Consider the following 23,317-nt stretch of genomic DNA (forward strand, 5'->3'; position numbering starts at 1 on the left):
TTTTGCAGCCTCTAAATGCAGTGCAGAACACTAGTAAAAAAAACAGAAAACATCCTCTTTATTGCCTCTCACTTCAAAAAATAAAGTTTGAATATGAAAAATGAAGAATATCATATGAACATACGTTGTGGATGAAGCAGGAAGTGCTTGTCACCATATTCCATCGTTACCGGAATACATGATCAGTCCATGCGTGCACAAAGATAACGTCACTTCCGCCAAATTGTTTTCGCTTTTGTAATCATTATTTGAATAACAATAACATATACAAGATTACATACAAAACAAATGTTACTTAAGAATACAGTATTTATTTTGAAACCGTACAGCAGCCTTAAATAGCAAATACATATGTTTTACTATTACATTAAACACATCAATTCACAATACTGATCATTTAAAAGTCTAGTTTTTGTTACACCACAGATAGATTTTTGTTAAAATGCGTTGTTTAAAAAGAAGTATGGGATGAGTTAGTGGTGACCCTGTGTGTCATTTAGTGCAATGACAGAAAAGTAAAAGTGGTTGAAAATGTGGCGATATTTAGGGATGATGTTTGATAAGAAATTATCGAGTTTGAGCCTATTATCGAATCCTCTTATCGAACCGATTCCTTATCGATTCTCTTATCGAGTCCAGATAGGTTGTTGTATATGGAAAAAAAACCACAATATTTGGTTTAACAAAAGCTCACTTTTATTATATAAGAAAAAATAAAATCTAATAAATAAATAAATATTGACTGTTACCCCCCTAAAAAAATAAAATAAAATAAATAAATATTGACTGTTGTTACCCAAAGTATATTAAGTGGGATTTTTCAGAAAAACAAATATATACAGTAACACTAAAAACAACCTGTCTCTGTGATCAAAATAGGTGTATAAATAATAATATAGTGTTAAATAAAATCAGTCCCTTGGGCACAAAACTGAAAATAATACAGCTCTCCAAAAAGTGCACTTCTGCTGCTATTTGACATAACTGTTTGTTATGATGCTTTGACATTTTTGCACTTTATTTCTTTATTGAAAGAAAATTCTATGAAGAGAAAAGTTGTTTGCAAATGTGGTTACAATGCTAAAAAATGAAAAGTTAAAGCTAAATAAAGAAATACACTTTATTGAGTTAAAATATTTCTTTATAGGGGGAAAGATGTGATGTTATGAGCTAGGGAAAATAACAACTACACTACCCAGCATGCAACGGGAGTGACGAGCATGCGCGGTAGCCCCGAAAGGTGTTGTTGCATGTTGCCACCCGGCAGCTAAGAATGAGGTTATGAGCACGCTGTGAAAGTAAACGTCAAGAACTCAGCCAACACGCCTCGTCTGCATTATTTATAATTAGACAGACAACACATATACAGTGTGATTTTGTTTTGTTTACAAGGAAAGAAAAACAAAAGTTAAAAAAGGGAGATGTCATATATATGTATATGCTGCGGTTGCTTTAAGAACGTTGCGACAGCTGCCGTAAAGGAGGTGCGTTGCTAGCCTGGTTGCGATGTTCCCGGTTGGTCGTAAAAGTGTTCGTCATGTGTTTGTACCCTGCTCAAATCTCTCAGTAAAGTTATTCATTGGATTATACCTTTTGTTTTGAACTTTATTACACCTTGGAGCGCTTTTTCTGGTCCATTGTTTTCCTGCTTTCCCTATCTGCGCCTAATGACTGAGCTATGTGACGTCATTTCTTGTGATGTCACACGGAGCTTTTCTGGTCGGGATGGGATTCCAGGGATTAGAATAAAGAACCAACTCTTTTTCTTTACTTGATAACGGGTACCGGTTCTCAAAAAGGGATTCGAGTCCGAGGACTCGGTTCTTTTCTTATCGAACAGCTGGGAAAACCGGTTTCGAGTATCAACCCTAGCGATCATACTCCCTTTTTTAAATGTACATTCTGTTAATTTTTATATTATTGTTCCCTTGTACTCGGTAAGCTACAGTTTTATACAAAACATTAAAATAACACAGAATATGACTTAGCCGACTCCGTCGTAAAATGTTCAAGTTCCGGAAGTGACGTAGTGTACGTGCACGCGTGGACAGACTGTGTTTTCGGCTATCAATGAAGTAGTATGCTGCAAACTTAGCAAAAGGATATGTACTTCACTGTTTGGAGGAAAACAAAAGGCCATCGACTAGAATGGTGCATTTTTCTTTAAAGCTATTTCCATAACAAAGATATTTGTTATTAAACATTTTCAAATTAAGTATTTACAAATTATTTTCGTCCAAATTTTCAATCATTAAACAATATATTTAAACAACACTAACAAAAAACAAGAAACGTAAGGAATAACAGTTAAAAGTATAAAACAAAAATCAAATATAAGCATTATATTACACATTACATATTGTTTTTTCTTTGATGTAATGTTTTTTATAATGTTCCTGAGAGGGACAAGCGGTAGGAAATGGATGGATGGATAATAAAATGAAAAACTATTTGGTTTGCATGACATAACATTGTATTTATGAATAAGACCCCGAACAGGACAAGCGGTAGAAAATGGATGGATGGAATATGTAATACTCCTAGTAGACACAGCAGTTTGACAGCATACTCAAGTTTTTATGACATTTACCTTGTAAGAACAGAACCCTTTCTTTGAACTCAAACACTATATTAAAAGTACTAAACAGTATATTGTAAGTACTAAACAGTATCAGAATCAGAATCAGAATAGTTTTATTGCCATTGTTTGAGAACGGGTTCACAAACTAGGAATTTTTCTTGGTGCAATCGTGCAACATAAAACACATATAACACATATTTGGTAATAAAAAGAGCTGTAACTGAGCTATCAGATCATGTTATAGACTTAGAAAGAATTCAAGGAATTCAAGGAATTCAAGGAGCTACTGTTAGGAGTTATTGTTCATTTGCCTGATGGCGGAGGGGAAAACACTGTTCAGGTGGCGGGAGGTGTGGGTCTGGATGGACCGTAGTCTCCTGCCTGAGGGGAGAGGGGAGAATAGTTTGTGTCCAGGGTGAGAAGAGTCAGCTGTGATCCGACCCACACGCCTCCTGTCCTGGTCCTGGAGGAGAACAAGTCCTGGAGGGATGGGAGCCTGCAGCCAATCACCTTCTCAGCAGCACGTACGATGCGCTGCAGTCTATGCTTATCCTGGACTGTGGCGCCAGGGAACCACACTGTGATGGAGGAGGTCAGGATGGACTCTATGATGGCTGAGTAGAACTGCACCATCACCTCGGTCGGCACCTTAAGTTTCCTCAGCTGCCGCAGGAAGTACATCCTCTGCTGCGCCTTCTTGATGAGGGAGCTGATGGTCGGCTCCCACTTGAGGTCTTGGGTGATGGTGGTGCCCAAGAAACGGAAGGAATCCACAATGGGGACGGGGGTGGAAGAGTCAATCAGGGTGAGGGGGGCTGGTGGGGCTGTGACTTTCCTGAAGTCCATGATCATCTCCACTGTTTTCTGGACGTTCAGCTCCAGGTTGTTGAGGCTGCACCAGGACGTCAGCCGGTCCACCTCTCTCCTGTAGACGGACTCATCGCCATCCGAGATGAGCCCGATGAGGGTGGTGTCATCCGCAAACTCGAGCAGTTTTACGGATTGGTGACTGGAGGTGCAGCAGTTTGTATACAGGGAGAAGAGCCAGGGGGAGAGTACACAGCCCTGAGGAGTACCAGTCTTCGTGGTTCGACTGTCCGAGACAATCTTCCCCAGCCGCACGTGCTGTCTTCGGTCTGTCAGGAAGTCATTGATCCAACTGCAGAGGGAGTCGGGCACGCTGAGCTGGTAGAGCTTGTCTCGTAGCAGTCCAGGGAGGATGGTGTTGAAGGCAGAGCTGAAGTCCACAAACAGGATCCTAGCGTAGGTTCCTGGGGAGTCCAGATGCTCCAGGATGAAGTGGAGGGCCAGGTTCACTGCATCATCCACAGACCTGTTGGCTCTATAGGCGAACTGCAGTGGGTCCAGGAGGGGGGCGGTGATGTCCTTGAGGTGGGGCAGGACCAAGCGCTCAAAGGACTTCATGACCACAGACGTCAGCGCGACCGGCCTGTAGACATTTAGTCCTGTGATCCGTGCTTTCTTGGGGACAGGGACAATGGTGGAGGTCTTAAAGCAGGACGGCACGCGGCATAGCTCCAGAGAGGTGTTAAAAATGTCAGTGAAGACAGGAGCCAGCTGATCCGCACAGTGTCTGAGAGTGGAGGGGGAGACACCATCCGGCCCGGGGGCCTTCCGCGTATTCAGCTTCAAGAACTGCCGGCGTACATCCTCTTCTCGGATGGAGAGGGCCTTTACAGTCCTATGATGTTCTTGGAGTCCTGTGATGTCCTTGGAGTCCTTTGAGTCCTTTAACTCCTTTAATGAAGTGCTGGCATTGGTGGGGAGGGTGATGGTGGGGGGAGCAGGGCTTTGATGAGCTGAAGGCCGTTCATGACGACAGTAATGTGTGTTGAGGCCCTGAGCGAGAGTCCGGTCATTCAGGGCCTGGGGGGTTTTGGGCTTATAGTTCGTAAGGGCCCTTAGACCTCTCCAAACGGCCACAGAATCATTGGAGCGGAACTGTTCCTGTAGACGGTTAGAGTACACAGATTTGGCTTTCTCCACTTCCCTGTTGAAGTGGTACTTCGCTTCTCTGTATGTACTTCGGTCCCCGCTTCTCCACGCAGCCTCCTTCTTCTTGCGCAGCTGTCTGAGCTTGGGTGTGAACCAGGGCTTGTTGTTTTTATAACAAACCCTGGTGCGCGTTGGAATGATGCGCACCTCATTGAACTGTATGTATGAGGTCAGTGTCCGTATACTCGTCCAGATTGTTCGTGGCCGCTCCAATTGCCTCCCAGTCTGTCGTCTCCCAACAAGCACGCAACTCGTCCACAGACTCGGCGGTGAAACACTTAATGGTCCTCAGAACAGGTTTAGCCAGTTTCAGTCTCTGTCTGTATGAAGGGATTAAGTGCACCATCACGTGATCTGATAGTCCAAAAGCAGCGCGCGGGACTGCATGAAAAGCCTTGCTCAATGTAGTGTAGCAGTGATCCAAAGTGTTCTCCTCTCTGGTCGGGCATTTAATAAACTGTCTATACTTTGGTAATTCCTGGCTCAAATTTCCCTTGTTAAAATCACCAAGCACAATAACAAGAGAGTCAGGAAAAGACCGTTCCACATGTAAGATTTGCCCTGCAAGCGCGCGCTGAGCGTCACGCACGTCTGCGCCGGGCGGGATTTAAACAGCCACCAGAATGAATGAAACAATCTCACGCGGTGAGTAAAAGGGCTTACAGTGGATGAAGATATATTCCAGAGAAGTGGAGAAGTGTTTGGAAATCACTGTCACGTCTGTACACCAGCAGTTGTTGACAAAGAAGCAGACTCCACCGCCTCTTTTTTTGCCGGAGAGCGTCGCGTCTCTGTCCGCGCGGAGAAGATGAAAGCCATCCAGTTGCACTGCGCTGTCCGGGACACTTGCGCTCAGCCATGTCTCCGTGAAGCACAACACACAAGATGAGGAAAAGTCCTTGTTCCTTCTCATCAGCAACGCTAGCTCGTCCATCTTGTTGGCAAGTGAGCGGACGTTGGAGAGAAAGATGCGGTGCGGTCTCCCTCTTTGATCACAGAATGGACCAAATCCGCAGCTGACGTTAAGATGACTGGTAACAAGTCCATAGGGATGATGGATCTGATGTTCAGTAGCTCTTCGCGGGTGTAAGAGCACCCGGACACACAATTTATGCACAAAAACAAACAAAACAGAGCGCACGAGAGCAACAAGGCAGCCTTCATCGGCTAAACAGTATATTGTAAGTACTAAACAGTACAACAGAAAGTTCAGTCCAGAATAATTGTGAGATTGGACATTCATGGTTAATTGACTCTTTTTCAATGGGACAAAAAAAGAGCACTCTAAAGAAACAGCCTGGATTAATTTAGACAAAAGAGATTTACAAGGTAACATTTGTGACATGATTGTAACTTTATTTGGGATAAGAAATGTGTTATGTTTAGTCCAATTTTTTTCAAAATGAATATGAGGTAAGAAGTTTCTCTGGGACACGACCCTTTTTGGTGGACAAGTTCTATCAGAATGAATTGTGTTCCTTGTGTTATTGTTACATTTACTAACTAATACGTTTATTTTAGCAATCATTAAGCTTACTCCATCTGATAATTCTGCAGAGAAGACTTTAAGAGCTGAAGAAGCTGGACTGAAATGCCATTTATCAATCTTTTATAATCAATAGGATTCATGTCAATAATTTATTTTTCAACAAATGATTATGTTTGAATGAAAGTACATTTCTGTCGAAAAAAGAGGATATGTGTGACAATCATTGGTACTTTAATCTTTAATCTTAATCTTAATATATTACTTTTCTTTTTAAATGTTCTTGTAGTCAGAAAATATTTTAAGTATATTAAATGGAATTTTTACCTGATATTGGATAGGCTCCAGCACCCCCAGTGACCTCGAAAGGGACAAGAGGTAGAAAATGGATGGATGGATGTTTCGACTGTCATTTGCAGTCTTCTTCAGAAGGGTCACCTGACCACTGTGACGTGTTGCCTATTATCTCCTCCCTCATTGACCATCAAGTAGTCTGCCTGGTTGGCCAGGCCTATAAGAAGAGCTGATAGGCAACACATCACAGCAGTCAGGTGTCCCTTCTGAAGAAGACTGCAGATGACAGTCCAAACAGGTCAGGTAAAGATTCCCTCTAATATACTGAAAAGATTGTCTGACTACAAGAACATTTGAAAAGTATATGAATAATACGACTTAAGGAGTCTTTTTTGAGCAAAAAAAAAAAAAGAATATTTTGTATGTTTCTAGGTGAAATATATTGAATATTCCAAACAATATATTTGTGTGGAGAGAAGTTGTTTGGAAGCCAACTTCCTTGAATCCAGAGGTTGTTTATTCCGTCCTTGTTGAAATGGTCATGCAGCTTTGTGGTGACTCTGAAATAAGAATGTAACAATCAGATCACATGAAAACAGCTAAGACAATATAAGTCATACAGAGAAATGCATTTTTAGACAATATGATTTGCCTGAGCGGCTAGGAGACACCAAAAAATGGATTAGAAAAGTCAGATTTAAAATAATTGAAAAAAAAATTGTTGCTGGCCGGATTTTTGACGCTGGCGGGCCGTAACCGGCCAACGGGCCATAGTTTGGGGAATACTTATCTAGTTGATAGAAAAGGGCTAAATAAATGTAATCCATTATTATTAGTATATGATTAGCTACTGACGTACCACGACGTGACTCACATTTCGACATGTTACCATAGCAACAAGGCTGCAAACATTACTAGCTGATTTGACTGTGTACTTTTTTCCGCTTCCTCCGAGACAAACGCCAAGTTTGCAATAGATGTCAGACTCTTAGGAGCCCCGGAAGCACTAGTTGCTAAAGTTGTTTGTAGTGGAGGCAAACAAGGCTAACTGTTTAGCTTACTACGATGCCATGTTGCCTTACATTTCGTGGGATTCAACAATCATTTAGAAATAAATAATGTCCAATTACCTTTTCCTCCTCTTGCCCCGATGTCCATGAGCTGGAACGTTGCGCTTGTTAATGCTGCGGCGCACACTCGCAATGGAACGAGTGTTCGAGGCTGTTTGGCTGTCGGGAGGAGATGGTGGCCGCTCAGGTGTCGCATCTTACAGGTGCAACCCACGGCTGCAGCCCGACCGATGTTGGATTGAAAATGTTCTTATATCCTCCGCTGAAGCCCTCAAATTATGAAGTAGAGCTCCCGCCTCGGTTAAGCTACTTGTCGGCAGTCAGGCAGACATTTTGTTAAAAAACAACTTGGCTTTAAATAAAAACAAAAAAAACTTGTCTGAAAAGGGGCGGGGATTATTGGTGACCGGAACCGGAATGCAACCTCGCTCATACACACTGGTAAGATGCTCTTATACACATAACTGAAATCCTTGCACACATACTACTGAAGTTGTTGTCGCTCACACGCACGTGTAAAAAGCTCACACACACAAACAGGTGAAATGCGTTTGTACATACTAGTGAAAAATAATTCCAGGTGTGTGTGTGTGTGCGTGAGAGAAAAACATTTCAGTAGTGTTTATGAGAGTGTTTCAGTAGGGTGTGTGAGAGAAAAACATTTTAGTTGTTTATGTGAGAGCATTTCAGTAGTGTATGTGAGAGTGTTTCAGTAGTGTGTATGAGTGTTTCAGTAGGGTGCGTGAGAGAAAAACATTTTAGTTGTTTATGTGAGAGCATTTCAGTAGTGTATGCAAGAGTGTTTCAGTAGTGTGTATAAGAGTGTTTCAGTAGTGTGTGTGGGAGGAAAAGATTTCAGTTGTTTATGTGAGAGCATTTCAGTAGTGTGTATAAGAGTGTTTCAGTAGTGTGTGTGAGAGAAAAACATTTCAGTGTTTATGTGAGAGCATTTCAGTAGTGTATGTAAAGAGGTAATTCTGAATAATGTCCCTAATGGCCCCTCATACTTTTGAAAGGTCCTTTCTATTAAAGAACGAACGATAACTGATTCACATTTTGTGCAAATGTTTGATTTGATTTTTTTAAATATTTTTTTTATACAAAACTATTCTGGATGTAGTACTTGGAGGCTACACAAAGGAAACAACATTTATTTTTGCAAGTGACAATGTGTTGTACAATAAAAACACAACCCAGAAAAAAATATATAATTCTTATTTTCAAATATTTCCCACAAATACAGTATACATTGGGAACATTTTCATTATTCAGGTCATTATATTTGCTTAGAGTGTGGAGTTCTCCCTGTGACTGCGTGGGTTCCCTCCGGGTACTCCGGCTTCCTCCCACCTCCAAAGACATGCACCTGGGTTTTAGCACTTGATTGGCAACACTAAATTGGCCCTAGTGTGTGAATGTGAGTGTGAATGTTGTCTATCTGTGTTGGCCCTGTGATAAAGTAGCGACTTGTCCAGGGTGTACCCCGCCTTCTGCCCGAATGCAGCTGGAATAGGCTCCAGCACCTGCTGCAACCCTGAGAGGTACAAGCAATAGAAAATGGATGTATGCAGGGCCTATTTCCTAAATAAAAACGAGTAACTTCTGAAAAAAACCCAAAAAAACATAACAACGAGTTAGTGTTTTTAACAAAAATAACATCACTGTAAAAAACTCAATATCAACTTGTAACTCAAAATGAAAGTTGAAAAATGCTCTGGCAGTTGTTAATACTTCAAGAGAGCTGATTCAATTAATTTGCTGTCAATCAAAAGGGGATTCAGCCTCAGACAGATCATCCAATCCTCATGCAGAACTTTCCATTCACTTCTCGAGACGCTCAGCATCCTTGGATTGGAAAAAGCAGAGTATTTATCCAATGATTGTCTAGTTTGACTGCAGTGAAACAACCAACTCTATGCTCCCCCATCAAGGTCAAGGGATGCTCAGTTTCAACACTGTTTAATGCACTGTGACGTTGCAACAATGAATTAGAAATAAGTTTTGTCAGCTGACGGGAAAGAAGCTGATTCTGAAGAAAAGTTGAACATATATTTAGTCAATAAAAGTACTGTACATATTGTACACAGTGTGTGTGTGTGTGTGTGTGTGTGTGTGTGTGTGTGTGTGTGTGTGTGTGTGTGTGTGTGTGTGTGTGTGCGTGTGTGTGTGTGTGTGTGTGACAAGCTAGCTGTGACAATCTGCTGTACAATATGTGTGTGTTTATTTTTAGGAACACTAATACAAAAACTCACTATAATGTCTGATTCGATGCTAAAAACGTTATGACAGACCGCCTTAAAAAACGGAATGGAATTTTACATTTTCTACTGAATGAGACACCCAGAAAGTACATGACAATAATGTGGGATTTACGATAATAACTATGAATGATTAAACACTGAATATTGACAACATATGTAGTTCGCTCCACTTTTACTTCTCACACCCCTTCTCAATCGATATTAAAGAACTATATGTTTAAACTGGGCAGCACGGTGGCAGAGGGGTTAGTGCGTCTGCCTCACAATACGAAGGTCCTAAGTAGTCGTGAGTTCAATCCCGGCCTCGGGATCTTTCTGTGTGGAGTTTGCATGTTCTCCCCGTGACTGCGTGGGTTCCCTCCGGGTACTCCGGCTTCCTCCCACCTCCAAAGACATGCACCTGGGGATAGGTTGATTGGCAACACTAAATTGGCCCTAGTGTGTGATTGTGAGTGTGAATGTTGTCTGTCTATCTGTGTTGGCCCTGCGATGAGGTGGCGACTTGTCCAGGGTGTACCCCGCCTTCCGCCCGATTGTAGCTGAGATAGGCTCCAGCGCCCCCCGCGACCCCGAAGGGAATAAGCGGTAGAAAATGGATGGATGGATGTTTAAACTGATGTTGTTGTTGTTGTGCTGGGACTCTTCACCCGTGAGCGTACTCCGGTTAGGGAATAAGGACACCGTTTTACGTTTTAACTTCTTCTTTATATATTGCTTTGTAGCAGCAGCAGCTAAGCACACTCTCACATGCACACTGTTCAACACATTGCCCGAAGGACCCCGGAAAAGTAAACATAGCTGCATAAACTGCCTGACTCAAAACAGACGTAACTTAAAAGTGCATGACTACAATAATAGCTTGTTTACGTCAACAATAATATAGTCAATTATATTCAACAATTATCATATTAAATAAGGAACTTTCTCTTAATCTTCTGACAAAGGGAATTTATAACAGCCGCCCCCTAAATATCATGGCAATTTTGAAACAAAAGTAAATTCCCACAACAGTCCTTTAAACAGGATTATCCTCAGGAAGAGTTGACAGCTGGACCAGCCGAGCAACTGGTCTCACGTAAATCTTCTCGCCAACTTTAACTTCAGCAGTCCGTATACATCCATCATCACTTGCATTCAGCTTCACCACCCTCCCCATTGGCCAGTGAGCACGTGGAAGCTGAGGATCAACAATCATCACAACTGTGTCCAGGGGGAGATGATCTGTGTGTTGGCGCCATCTCTGGCGGGTTTGAAGAGAGGGCAAGTAGTTTCTGATGAACTGTGTCCAGAAGTGGTCGGCCATCATCTGGCAATGACGCCAGCGCCTCCTGGTGAGGGTGTCAGGAGCATAGGCAACTTGTGGAAGAGAGGCATCCTTCCGCCCCATCAACAACATGCTGGGCGTCACTGTGTCTGGATCGGCCACATCCGAGGATACATATCTTAAAGGCTTGGCATTGAGGATGCCTTCCACTTCGATGAGGAGTGTGAGCAGAACCTCTTCTTGGAGCACTTGTGCACCTATGACCACTTGCAGGGATTTCTTGACTGATTGAATCTCACGCTCCCAGACACCACCAAAGTGGGGAGATGCTGGTGGGTTAAGACGGAACTTAATCTGTTTTTCTGCAAGCCGCTCCTGCAACTGTGATTCCATTGCTGCAAAGGCCTCCTTCAGCTCCTTATCTGCTCCTCGGAAGTTAGTCCCCTGATCAGAGAGGACCTCAAAGGGAGTGCCTCTCCGTGCGATGAACCGTCTCAGTGCGAGGAGGAAAGCATCTGTGTCGAGGCTGGTGAGTAGATCCAGATGTATACATCTCGTCGTGAGACATTTGAAAATGATCCCCCAGCGCTTTTCACTTCGCCTCCCAGCCTTGACCATGTACGGGCCAAAGCAGTCCACGCCTGTTGAGAAGAATGGAGGCTTGAGCAGCCGCAGACGGGCTGAGGGCAGGTCTGCCATCCTTGGCACCACTGGCTTCCCTCTCCACTTCATGCAACCAGTGCAAGCTCTCTGATACTTTTTGATAGCCTGCCTTCCTCGCAGAACCCAGTAGTAGCGCCTCATCTCTGCAAACACCCTATCAGGTCCAGGGTGATGTAGCTGAGCATCCATCTCTTTAATGAGGAGTGTGGTGACTGCATGACGGGGATCCAACAGTATTGGGTGAATGTCAGTGGGGCTAGAGCTCTCTAAACGGCGCAGGCGTCCTCCAACCCGTATAAGACCCAATGTCGGGTCTAATTCTGGGGCGAGCGTACTCAGCCTGCTGCTGGGTGGCACAGGCTTGCCGGCTCTGAGGCATCTGATTTCTTCAGAGAAGCAGTCTGTTTGGCTGGTTTTGAGCAGGTGGACTTCAGCATCTCTTAGGTCACACAGAGGTGAAGCAGGGTCGGCTGCCGCCCCATGAAGAGACTGTTGCGTGGCCTTGACCAACTCTCTCCAGCTGCTGAACCGGGTGAGATCTGGTATCTTGGGTGGTGAGCTGGTCTGTGTGAGAGCACAAAAAACACTGTGTTTTAACTCACCACGGTCCTCTGGCTCTGTGATGCTAGGACAGGATGGCCATTCATCCTGTGGACGGCGAAGGAATGCTGGTCCCTGGATCCAACGATTTGGCGCAGCCAGCTCAGCTAACATCTTGCCACGGGTGAGATCGTCGGCCGGATTGTTAGCTGTATCCACATACCTCCAGGTGTGTGAGGCAGTCAGCTCCTGGATCTCAGAAACCCTTGTTCCCACGAAAACCTTGAACCTGCACGACTGAGATGTCAGCCAGGTTCCATTTCCTTACAAATACCATCTGTGATTTGCTGTATGATTCCACTTAGTGGCTATTTCCAACGACAGTGGTACCTCGGGTTATGATTGCCTTATCTTATGAGGTTTTTGTTAATTAAAAGTTATTTTAGGTTGCGAGCAAAAAGTACGAACCCCCTCCACGAGCTGGCATTGTGACTGACGACCGATCAAAACATTGTATCTATCTATTGTATCTCGCTGGCATTAGCCTATAGATAGAGATTGGCATAACTTAGCTTTTTCAACGTCCCTTCCTGTCAATGAGAAAGGACGCAAAGAAAAAGGCTCCGCTTCTGCTACCGGAGTTTTTGTTAAATCTGAAGATTTTGACCACTGATTTGCGATCATAGCCACAGGAGAGTCACCTGGCATCTTCGATCTGATTTTGGCCAGTTGAGAGGCACTGATACGCTGAAATAAGGCGAGTTGGAAGAGCCGTTAGCCTCAAGCCAACGACGCCTTGCCGCAGTTCAAAGCGGTTGCCTAGCAACCAAAAGCTACGGCGAGTTTACAGCTGTTTTAAAGTGATTCCGACGTCGCAGAGTGATAAAAGTTGACAGGTGACACCTCAAATTGATCTCTGAAAGGCGCAAGGTACGAAATTGTTGAAAAAACAAGTTAGAAGTGCCGCAAGTCGCTAAAGAAGTAACTGCAGATAAGACACAAGAGGCACTGACGTCAGCGACTGCCGCGATGCGAAAAGCTAAAGGAAAGATTGAAATCCCGAAACGTTCGGGGTCAGCTGATACAGAACACAACTGGGAACAAGATTTGAGGCTGGACACAGGACATGATGGGAATCAAGAGGCAATACTACAAAAACTTAACGAAATGAAAGAAGAATTTAAAGAATGGAAAGAAGAAATGAAAGAATGGAAAAAAGAAATGAAAGAATGGAGAGAAGAAACGAAATAAGAAATTAATGAAATGAAAGAAGAAATGAAAGAAATGAAAAAAGAGCTGAGAAAAGCAACAACAGAACACAAACAAGATGTGAAAAGTCTGCAGCAAAATATAGAAAGTCTGCAAACTCAGAACAACAAAAGAAATAATGAAGACACTGAACTAAGCAAACAAATGAAGACCGTTCAAGAAGACAACAACATGCTGAGGATTATCATAGATGAAATGGATCAGGACAAACGAATTAATGATATCATCATGACAGGGCACCGAATTAAACCAAGATCCTATGCGAAAGCTGTGAATAATGAAGGTGAACCAGATGAAATGGATATGGTCTCAGCAGAACAGCAAGTGGTCAACTTTCTGAAAGAAATTGAAATTGACATTAATACCATCGAAACATGCATCCCACTGAACGGAAGAAACAACAACACCACTCCAGTCGTGCTTGTGAAACTCGTAAACAGAAAATCTAAAATGGCATTGCTGAGACAGGGAAAGAAGCTGAAGGGAACAAATGTGTACATGAATGAGCATCTCACAAAACGTAATGCTGGAATGGCCAAGAAAGCATGCGACTTGAGAAAGCAGGAAAAAATCCAGGGAACTTGGAGCACCAACTGTAAAATCTACATCAAGCTGAATGGAGGTCCAGAAGCAAGAGTAATTGTTGTCCATGACATCAAGGACCTGGACAATTTTTGAAGTTTCCACAGTTTCCACAACAACGATGATAATGGACTCTGACAGAAAACAAGCACCTAAATTCAGCATCGACACTACTATGTTCCAAGGGACGACTAAACAAGAGGACCTAGATTCAGGATTGCATCCACCTACACTTATAGAGATTATTGAAACAACATCAAAGATTGTTGAACAAGAAAATATGGAACTAAAAAATTTCTGCAACAAAGATCACAAAAATTTAGGATTTGGAAAATGATATAGATCCAGATACAATTTTTTTCTCCTACATCAGTAATAATTTTTTTTATTACACAGATGATCAATATAATAGCAACATTAAATGTGATAACAAATTGTCAATTATTCATTTCAATAGCAGAAGCTTGTATGCAAATTACAACAACATTAAGAACTTTTTGGAACACATCAACGAACCCTTCAAAGTGATTGCTGTCACAGAAACATGGATTGATGATAAAAAAGGAATAGATTTTGATCTGGAAGGATATGAACTAAACTACATCAACAGAACCAACAAAAATGGAGGAGGAGTAGCTGTGTACGTGATGAAGAACCTGAACTACAAAGTGGTAAAAAACATGTCATTTGCTATAGATAATATCTTAGAATGTATAACCATTGAAATATGTCAGGAAAAAAGCAAAAACATTTTCATCAGTTGTGTATATAGATCACCTAAGTCAAGTATAGAAACATTTGAAGAATGGATCAAGGCTACTTACATGGACAATGGTCAAAGAATACTTTTCTTATGTGGTGACTTTATATTGACTTATTGAACCCTAACAAGCAAAAGTCTATTGATGACTTCATTGATACAATGTACAGCATCAGTTTATATCCTAAAATCACAAAGCCAAGCTGAATCACAGGACACTGTGCCACGCTTATTGATAATATTTTTACCAATGATTTTGATAATAACACTACAAGTGGTCTACTTATAACCGACATTAGTGATCATCTGCCAGTTTTTACAATATATGATGGAAACTACAAGAAGAACATGGAAGACAAAAGGACATTTCGAAGACTATGCACAGAGAAGAGGATGACTGCTTTCAAAATCGAGTTACAAAAGCAAGATTGGGACAATGTGTACAATGAAAAAGAGGTTGATGAAGCATATGAACATTTCTTAAACAAGTTCATAATACTTTATGACAAACATTGTCCATGGAAACAACTCAGTAATAAGCAGAGAAAGAATAATCAACCATGGATGACAAAAGGATTAAAAAATGCTTGTAAGAAGAAGAATACACTATATAGAAAATTTATAGCACAAAGAACTACAGAGGCAGAAATTAAGTACAAAAAGTATAAAAACAAGTTAACATACATACTACGATCATGTAAAAAAGAATATTACAGTGGATTATTGGACAGGAACAAAAATAATATGAGAGCAACATGGGGCATCCTCAATAGCATTAATAAAAATGGCACTAAGAGGGACTACCCCCAATACTTCTTAGACGGAAATAAAAAAAAATGACAACATAAAGGAAGTGGTTGAAAGCTTCAATAATTATTTTGTAAACATTGCGGAAATAAAAAAAATGACAACTTAAAGGAAGTGGTTGAAAGCTTCAATAATTATTTTGTAAACATTGGACCAAAATTGGAAGAAAGGATTCCAGACCCAGTTTCAATTGAGGACTATAATGATACCATAGAGAGAATTCCCAACTCCATGTCCCTCAGTAATGTGACACAGGAGGAAATAGTTACAATCGTGAAAAAATGTAAATCTAAGACTTCAACTGATTGTAATGGAATTGATATGGAAACAATAAAAAAGGTTATTGAAGAGATCTCAGGACCATTAATGTATATTAGAAACCTATCATTTCAAACAGGTACATTTCCAAACAAGATGAAAATTGCTAAAGTTGCACCAATTTATAAGACTGGAGACAAACATCAATTTACAAATTACAGACCTGTTTCTTTACTTCCACAATTTTCTAAAATCATTGAAAAACTGTTTAATAACAGATTAGAGAGTTTCATAAATAAAAATAGAATACTCGAAAAGAACCAATATGGATACAGAGCTAATGTTTTAACTTCAATGGCTTTAATTGAAATTACAGAAGAAATTACCAATGCAATAGATAGTAAAAAAAATGGGCAGCAGCAGTGTTTATGGATCTAACTAAAGCATTTGACACTATTAATCACAATATTTTAATAAAAAAACTAGAACGATATGGCATCAGAGGGTTAGTCTTAAACTGGATAAGTAGTTATCTAACAAATAGGAAACAATACGTGAAGCTAGGCGAACACACGTCTACAACGCTAAATATATCCTGTGGTGTACCTCAGGGATCAATACTAGGACCTAAATTATTCAATCTCTATATAAATGACATTTGTAAAGTTACAAAAGATTTAAAGTTAGTATTATTTGCGGATGATACAACAGCGTTTTGCTCAGGAGAGAACACACAGAAGCTAATACAAATAATAACAGAAGAAATGAACAAATTAAAAAGATGGTTTGACAAAAATAGATTATCGTTGAATCTCAGTAAAACTAAGATAATGCTATTTGGTAACAGTAGAAGAGAAAGTCAAACACAAATACAAATAGATGGAGTAGAAATTGAAAGAGTAAATGAAACTAAATTTCTAGGTATAATGATTGATGATAAATTGAACTGGAAATCTCATGTAAAAAATATACAACATAAAGTAGCGAGAAACACATCAATAATGAATAAAGCAAAACATGTTCTAGACAAAAAATCACTTCATATTCTTTACTGCTCGCTAGTGTTACCATATCTGAGTTACTGTGTAGAAATATGGGGAAATAACTACAAAAGTACACTTCATTCACTAACGGTGTTACAAAAAAGATCAGTTAGAATGATAATAAATGATAAATGGGTTGTACTTGTATAGCGCTTTTCTACCTTCAAGGTACTCAAAGCGCTTTGACAGTATTTCCACATTTACCCATTCACACACACATTCACACACTGATGGCGGGAGCTGCCATGCAAGGCGCTACCAGCAGCCATCAGAGGCAAAGGGTGAAGTGTCTTGCCCAAGGACACAACGGATGTGACTAGGAAGGTAGAAGGTGGGAATTGAACCCCAGTAACCAGCAACACTCCGATTGCTGGCACAGCCACTCTACCAAATAGAGAATATTACATAATGTTGGATATAGAGAACATACAAACCCTTTATTTATTGAATCAAAAATACTAAAATTCCACGACAGTGAATTTGCAAACAGCTAAAATTATGCACAAAGCAAACTATAACCTGCTACCCAAGAATATACAACAATTCTTCTCAAAAAAAGAGGAGAAATATAATCTTAGAGAAAAACGTAATTTAAAACATTTGTATGCACGTACAACACTTAAGACCTTCAGTATATCAGTATGTGGAATTAAATTATGGAATGGATTAAGCAAAGCAATCAAACAATGTACTAATATCTAACTTCAAGACACTCTTCAAACTTAAAGTGTTTACAAAGTACAAAGAAGAAGAACCATGACAAACATTCTCAATTTATTTCATCCATTCACTCATTCATTCTTAAAGTAATCTTACTTATCTCATCATATGAAACATGACTTACTTCACCAATTATTATTATTAAATTCTTACTATTATTTATTTATTTATTTTTATTGTGATTACTTATGGAGTTTATTGTGAATAAATTGTGAACAGGAAGTGAACAAAAAGTTTTAGCAACTGTTATGTAAAGAAAAGGGGTAGGATTAAATAAGCTCTGCTTCTTCCTACTCCTTTTTGAACATGTTGAAATGAGAAACTGGAAATTGTGATGTATCATGTTGTATGCTTGCATTTTCGAAATAAACTCAAACTCAACTCAACTCAACTCAACTCAACTCAACTCAATTATTGGAACAAAGAAAGTGAGTGTGAAGGACAGTGCTGAGGAGAAGAAGTGGATGAGTCATTGATTTGAAGAAAGAAAAAACATGACAAATTGTGTAGCCGACTAGCTAGTCTGGACCATACAGAACTGAAGGAGTTAAAAAAATATCTTAACGGTGAAAATGTATCAAAGAAAATATGGTGAAGCTGCATCGTGTGTTTGATGGCAAAGCAGCTCAAAGAAGATACCATAGAGGTCCACTCCCCAAGGTAAAGGTTGTACATTTTCATTACATTATTTAATATGAACTTTATATAAAAAAAATATTATATTACATTGTTTTATTCACAAAAGTTCTTACATTATCGAATATGTATTTTTTAAGGTATGTTACATGTTAATAGTGCTTTTTTGTGGGGCCAATTAAATGTATTTAAATTCATTTTTTGCAATAGAAGTTTTTCAAGGTACGAGTATGCATGTTCTCCCCGTGACTGGTGAGTGTTGCTGCAGTCAGAGAGAAAAAGCGAAATTAACAGAAAATAAGGAGGATCTTACCGCAAAGTAACATACATTTTCCTGGAGAAGGAAATTGTTGTATTATTAATACAATAGACTTAGACTTAGACAAACTTCAATGATCCACAAGGGAAATTTTTCAACACAGTAGCTCAGTTACAATGATGGAAAGTGTAAGGATGGAAAGGACAATGCAGGTATAAATAGACTAATATAGCTATAAAAAAATCCAACATATATACTAATATATACATAATATGTGTACAGAATAATTTATATACAGATATATTATATTATGTCTATAATATATATTCAATATAAACCAATGACCATGTACAATATTACAGAATATACAGTATATATGACAGCAGCAGCATAAAATAGAGAGTAGGTCCAGCCGGAAATAGAAAATAGACATTATAAACATTATAAACAAAGAGAAGTAGCTAACATGTCAGGTGTCAGGTAATAGGCAGATGTCATCTATTGCTGTATGGCGAGTGATTGTACAGCTGGATGGAGTACGGAATGAAGGAGTTCTTGAATCGCACAGTGCGGGAAGGAAGTTGAAGGAGCCTGTTGGAGTATGAGCTCCGCTGTCCCTTAATTGTCAGGTGGAGTGGGTGGGCAGGATTGTCCTTGATGGCGAGCAGTTTTTCCAGTGACCTCCTGTCCCTCACTGACTCAAACGCCTCCAACTGCGTGCCAATAGTTTGGCCGGCTTTCCGGATCAGTTTGTCATTCCGGTTTGAGTCCCTTTTTCTGGCGCTGCTCCCCCAACCAACCACTGCAAAGTACAGTGCACTGGCAACAACAGACTGATAAAAGATCTCCAACAGCTTGCTGCACACATTAAAGGACCTAAGCTTCCTCAGGAAAAAGAGTCTGCTCATGCTCTTCTTGTAAACAGCTTTGCAGTTGTCCTTCCAGTCCAGTCTGCTGTTCAAGTGGACTCCCAGGTACTTTACAATGTGTGAGTAATTTCAACCCACTCCTCAAACTGTGCAGACATAATTCCCTGCCAACTCCGTCGCTCCTCAATGACATCATCACTGGGTGAATTTGTAGCCATTTTCTAAATAACACATTTACTCCTCCAATTGACCTTTTTAAAACACAGAAAGTAAGACCAAAATAATTTTCAATTTTTAAAAAAGGGATTAAAAGGTGTTTGAAAACGTTTTCAAAACGTATAATAGTGTATTGATCTCTTATTTTTCTTGTCATCTTCTTAAAGAGTAACCTGCATTAATCAGTCCTTCCAGGATTTTGCGGGATTTATTTGTGATTGTTGCGGGCTAAAATTCATGAATTTGCGCCAGCTTTTTCCACAAGATTTAAGCAAAAAATGCGATGTTTTGAGGCTTTTTTCCCCCAATTACATTGAACTTGTTGAATTGGTTATCACTGTTTTAAGTGTGTCTTGTACACCAAACCTCAAAAAGCACAATATTTTGACAACAATTGGAAAACAAATACTGTCCTGACGTTTTGTTTTGCACCACTCCGACGCAAAAATAGACATTGGATGGCAGTAAAAGCACATACTAAAAGCTCATTGTGAAATTACTGTATTGTTTTTATTCATTATAACTGATAATATAAATTATTAATCATAATTACAGAAAGGAACACCACCAAAGACTTCCTTATTGGCTGCTGTCTGCACTGTTATCCACAGGTTGCAGTCATTTTCGGTGTATGTTTTACGCTTAAAAAATGTGTTTGTCCATCTTAAACATTAATTTATGTTTCAACACATTTACCCCTACAGTTAAAAATTATTTGTAAACTAATGAGAGTGATTATAACGCTAAATGTTGGCAAATGAGAGATTATCATCACACTTAAACATTTCTAACATGTAAATGCTACTCAGTCAGCATTATAACTGAGAATCTGTCCTTAAATGGCTTACCTTCAAAAAAATATATGAATATGAAGCCTAAAATACGACAACGAAGATCCCGGACTGTTGAACAACTTAAGTTGTACATCAAGCAAGAATGGGAAAGAATTCCACTTGAAAGGCTTCAAAAATTGGTCTCCTCAGTTCCCAAACATTTACTGAGTGTTGTTAAAAGGAAAAGCCATGTAACACAGTGGTAAAAATGCCCCTGTGCCAACTTTTTTTGCAATGTGTTGCTGCCATTACATTCTAAGTTAATGATTATTTGCAAAAAAAAAATAAGTTTCTCAGTTTGAACATTAAATATCTTGTCGTTGCAGTCTGTTCAATTGAATATAAGTTAAAAAAGGATTTGCAAATCATTGTATTCTGTTTTTATTTACGATTTACACAACTTGCCAACTTCACTGGTTTTGGGTTTTGTATATCTTGGTGAGATTGAGAATTTTTCCAGCGTGATAAGTTGACTGTTGATATCCCAGACAATGGAGTTACAAAATTTAACTATTTAACAGAATTCTTTGTCATTCTTCCTCTCAGCTACAAATGAGCAGGAAGTGACAAACATTGTGCGGAAGTGTAAAAGTAAGTGCTCCACTGACTGCCATGGTATCAACATGATATTGGTTCAAAAGGTTATACTGAATATTGTAAAACCCTTAACTTATATATGTAACCTATCATTCCAGACTGGCTGCTTTCCAAGTCAAATGAAAATCGCTAAGGTAACTCCACTCTTCAAAAGTGACAGCAAACACTCTTTCACCAATTACAGAACCAATCTCTATTTTGCCTCAGTTCTCAAAAATCTTAGAGAAACTATTTAACTCTCGACTTGAATCTTTTCTTGAGAAGCATCATAGTCAGTATGGCTTTAGGTCCAAACGAACAACCTCAATGGCGATAACTGAAGCTATTGAAGAAATTACTAATGCACTGGAGCATAAAAGATATGCAGTTGGTATTGTAAGGAAGGGATAGTAGTTCTTTTAGAGTTGGGACACAATGGACAGATTCCGGCCAGAGAATCCTTTAATCATCTTTATTGCTGAAAGGTAGATTTGAATGTGTATGGTTTTGTGTGTGTGTGTGTGGTATTTAGTCGTCAACGCACACAAGGCTGGCTGCCACCACTGATTGAAACCGGCTATTCTGACAAAGACGTGCTTTAAAGGGGAAATGACGTCACAGATGGACCTATCAACCTAAATGCATAGGAACATTACAAAACTGGTTAAAGGCACACAATAGGCTTTCGTACACAGCCGCCCCCAACTGTCCGTATGGCAGTTGAAACTAGAAGAAAGTCTATGAGGTAGTGTCCTCGTCATCAAGAGGTGGAAGCATGATCAGTCGGGCGACTGGGCGAAGGTAGGTGCGATTCTTCACTTGTATTCTGGCAGTCCGGACCCGTCCATCTGCTCCTGGATGTGTCTGAGTGATCCGTCCTACAGGCCACGATCCGCGGGGGAGTTGAGGATCCACTATCAAGACAACTTGACCAGCCAAAAGGGTCTTGCCATCGTTCCTCCACTTGTTACGTTCTTGCAGAAAATCCACGGCGGAAGGTGGGGATGAAGCACCAGCATCAGCCGCCCCATGAAGGGAGCTAGCTGTCTCTTGTAGAAGCTGTTTCCATGTGGAGAACTTACTGAAATCAGTAAGCTGAGTGGATGAAGCACAGGAAATAGTTCCAACGAAGGCGGATTTCCTCAGCTCTGTGGCATCCGGTTCCAGGTCAGATGTAGGCAAATTGGGCCACTCATTTTCTGGCAGGTAAAGGAAGTGCGGACCCTTATTCCAGCGGTGCTCTTGGATCATTTCCTGCTGGGTGAGTCCACGAGTGATATCGTCTGCTGGATTGTTCAGAGAATCAACATAAAGCCACTGAGTGGGGTTTGTTAGGGTTTGGATTTCGGTGATGCGAGTCCCCACAAATACTTTGAAGCGACACGATTCTGATCTGATCCAGTGCAGCACGGTCGTTGAGTCTGACCATAGCGTGATGCGATCTGAAGGGACACCGAGCTCTGTCTCTATCACTTTGGCCAGCTGTGCTCCTGTAAGTGCAGCACTGAGCTCTAGTCGCGGGATGGATAGTTGCTTTTTCGGTGAAACTCGTGATCTGGCGAACACGAAAGACACATGGGTGTGCTGATTGTCATCTACTGACTGCATAAAGGCCACTGACCCATAGGCCCGCTCGGAGGCATCGCAGAAGATGTGAATACGTCTGGTTGCAGTTGGAGTGTTCACAGTAAAAGGTACATAGGAACGGGGCACCTTAAATTGTTGTAAAGTGGGAATCTCACGTACCCAGGTTGACCACTTGTCAAGGAGATCTGCAGGCTGGATCTGGTCGTCCCAGCCGAGGTTGGACTTCCACATATCTTGGATGAGCACCTTACAACGAGTGGTAAATGGTACAATGAATCCTAGGGGGTCATAAAGCTTGGCCAGGACACTGTAGACATTTCGAAGAGTGACAGCTGATGATTCTGTTGTGTGACGCTTGAAACTCAGAGTGTCATTCAAACAATCCCAGCATAGTCCAAGGGTGGGTTCGTGGAGGTAATCACTTGCTTTGGATAACCACAGCTCACTAGTTGCTGATTGTGCATCAGGTGGTAGATGGGCCACAACTTCTGGCATGTTGCTAGCCAACTGTCGGATCTCGAAACCTCCCTCGCTAAGAAGTTCACGCAGTGTCAATGAGAGCTTTGGCTTCTTCAATCTTACTCAGACTGTGGAGGCAATTATCCACATAGAAGGAGTGCTCAACCACTTGCATGAGCAGAGAGTCTGGTGGCTCATAGTCCCTGACGTGCTGCTGTAAGGCGTACACTGCACAACAGGGGCTGCAGGTTGTTCCGAAAGGTAGGAC

General features: G+C 40.7%; 1 protein-coding gene across 5 annotated transcripts in view; it reads right to left on the reverse strand.

The window, feature by feature from the left end:
• The window catches only part of lingo2b (leucine rich repeat and Ig domain containing 2b), a 150,554-nt gene that overhangs the window by 29,118 nt on the left and 98,119 nt on the right, over positions 1-23,317 (reverse strand). The window contains exon 1 of one of the 5 annotated variants that reach the window (XM_062042329.1): positions 6,411-6,544. The exons of the other annotated variants lie outside the window; for them this stretch is intronic. The gene's annotated coding sequence lies outside the window, so the exon portion shown is untranslated. Of the gene's footprint in view, positions 1-6,410; positions 6,545-23,317 lie in introns of those variants that run through there. 5 annotated transcript variants of the gene reach the window in all.

This window comes from Entelurus aequoreus, linkage group LG03, assembly GCF_033978785.1.
Source record: "Entelurus aequoreus isolate RoL-2023_Sb linkage group LG03, RoL_Eaeq_v1.1, whole genome shotgun sequence".
Classification (NCBI taxonomy): domain Eukaryota; kingdom Metazoa; phylum Chordata; class Actinopteri; order Syngnathiformes; family Syngnathidae; genus Entelurus; species Entelurus aequoreus.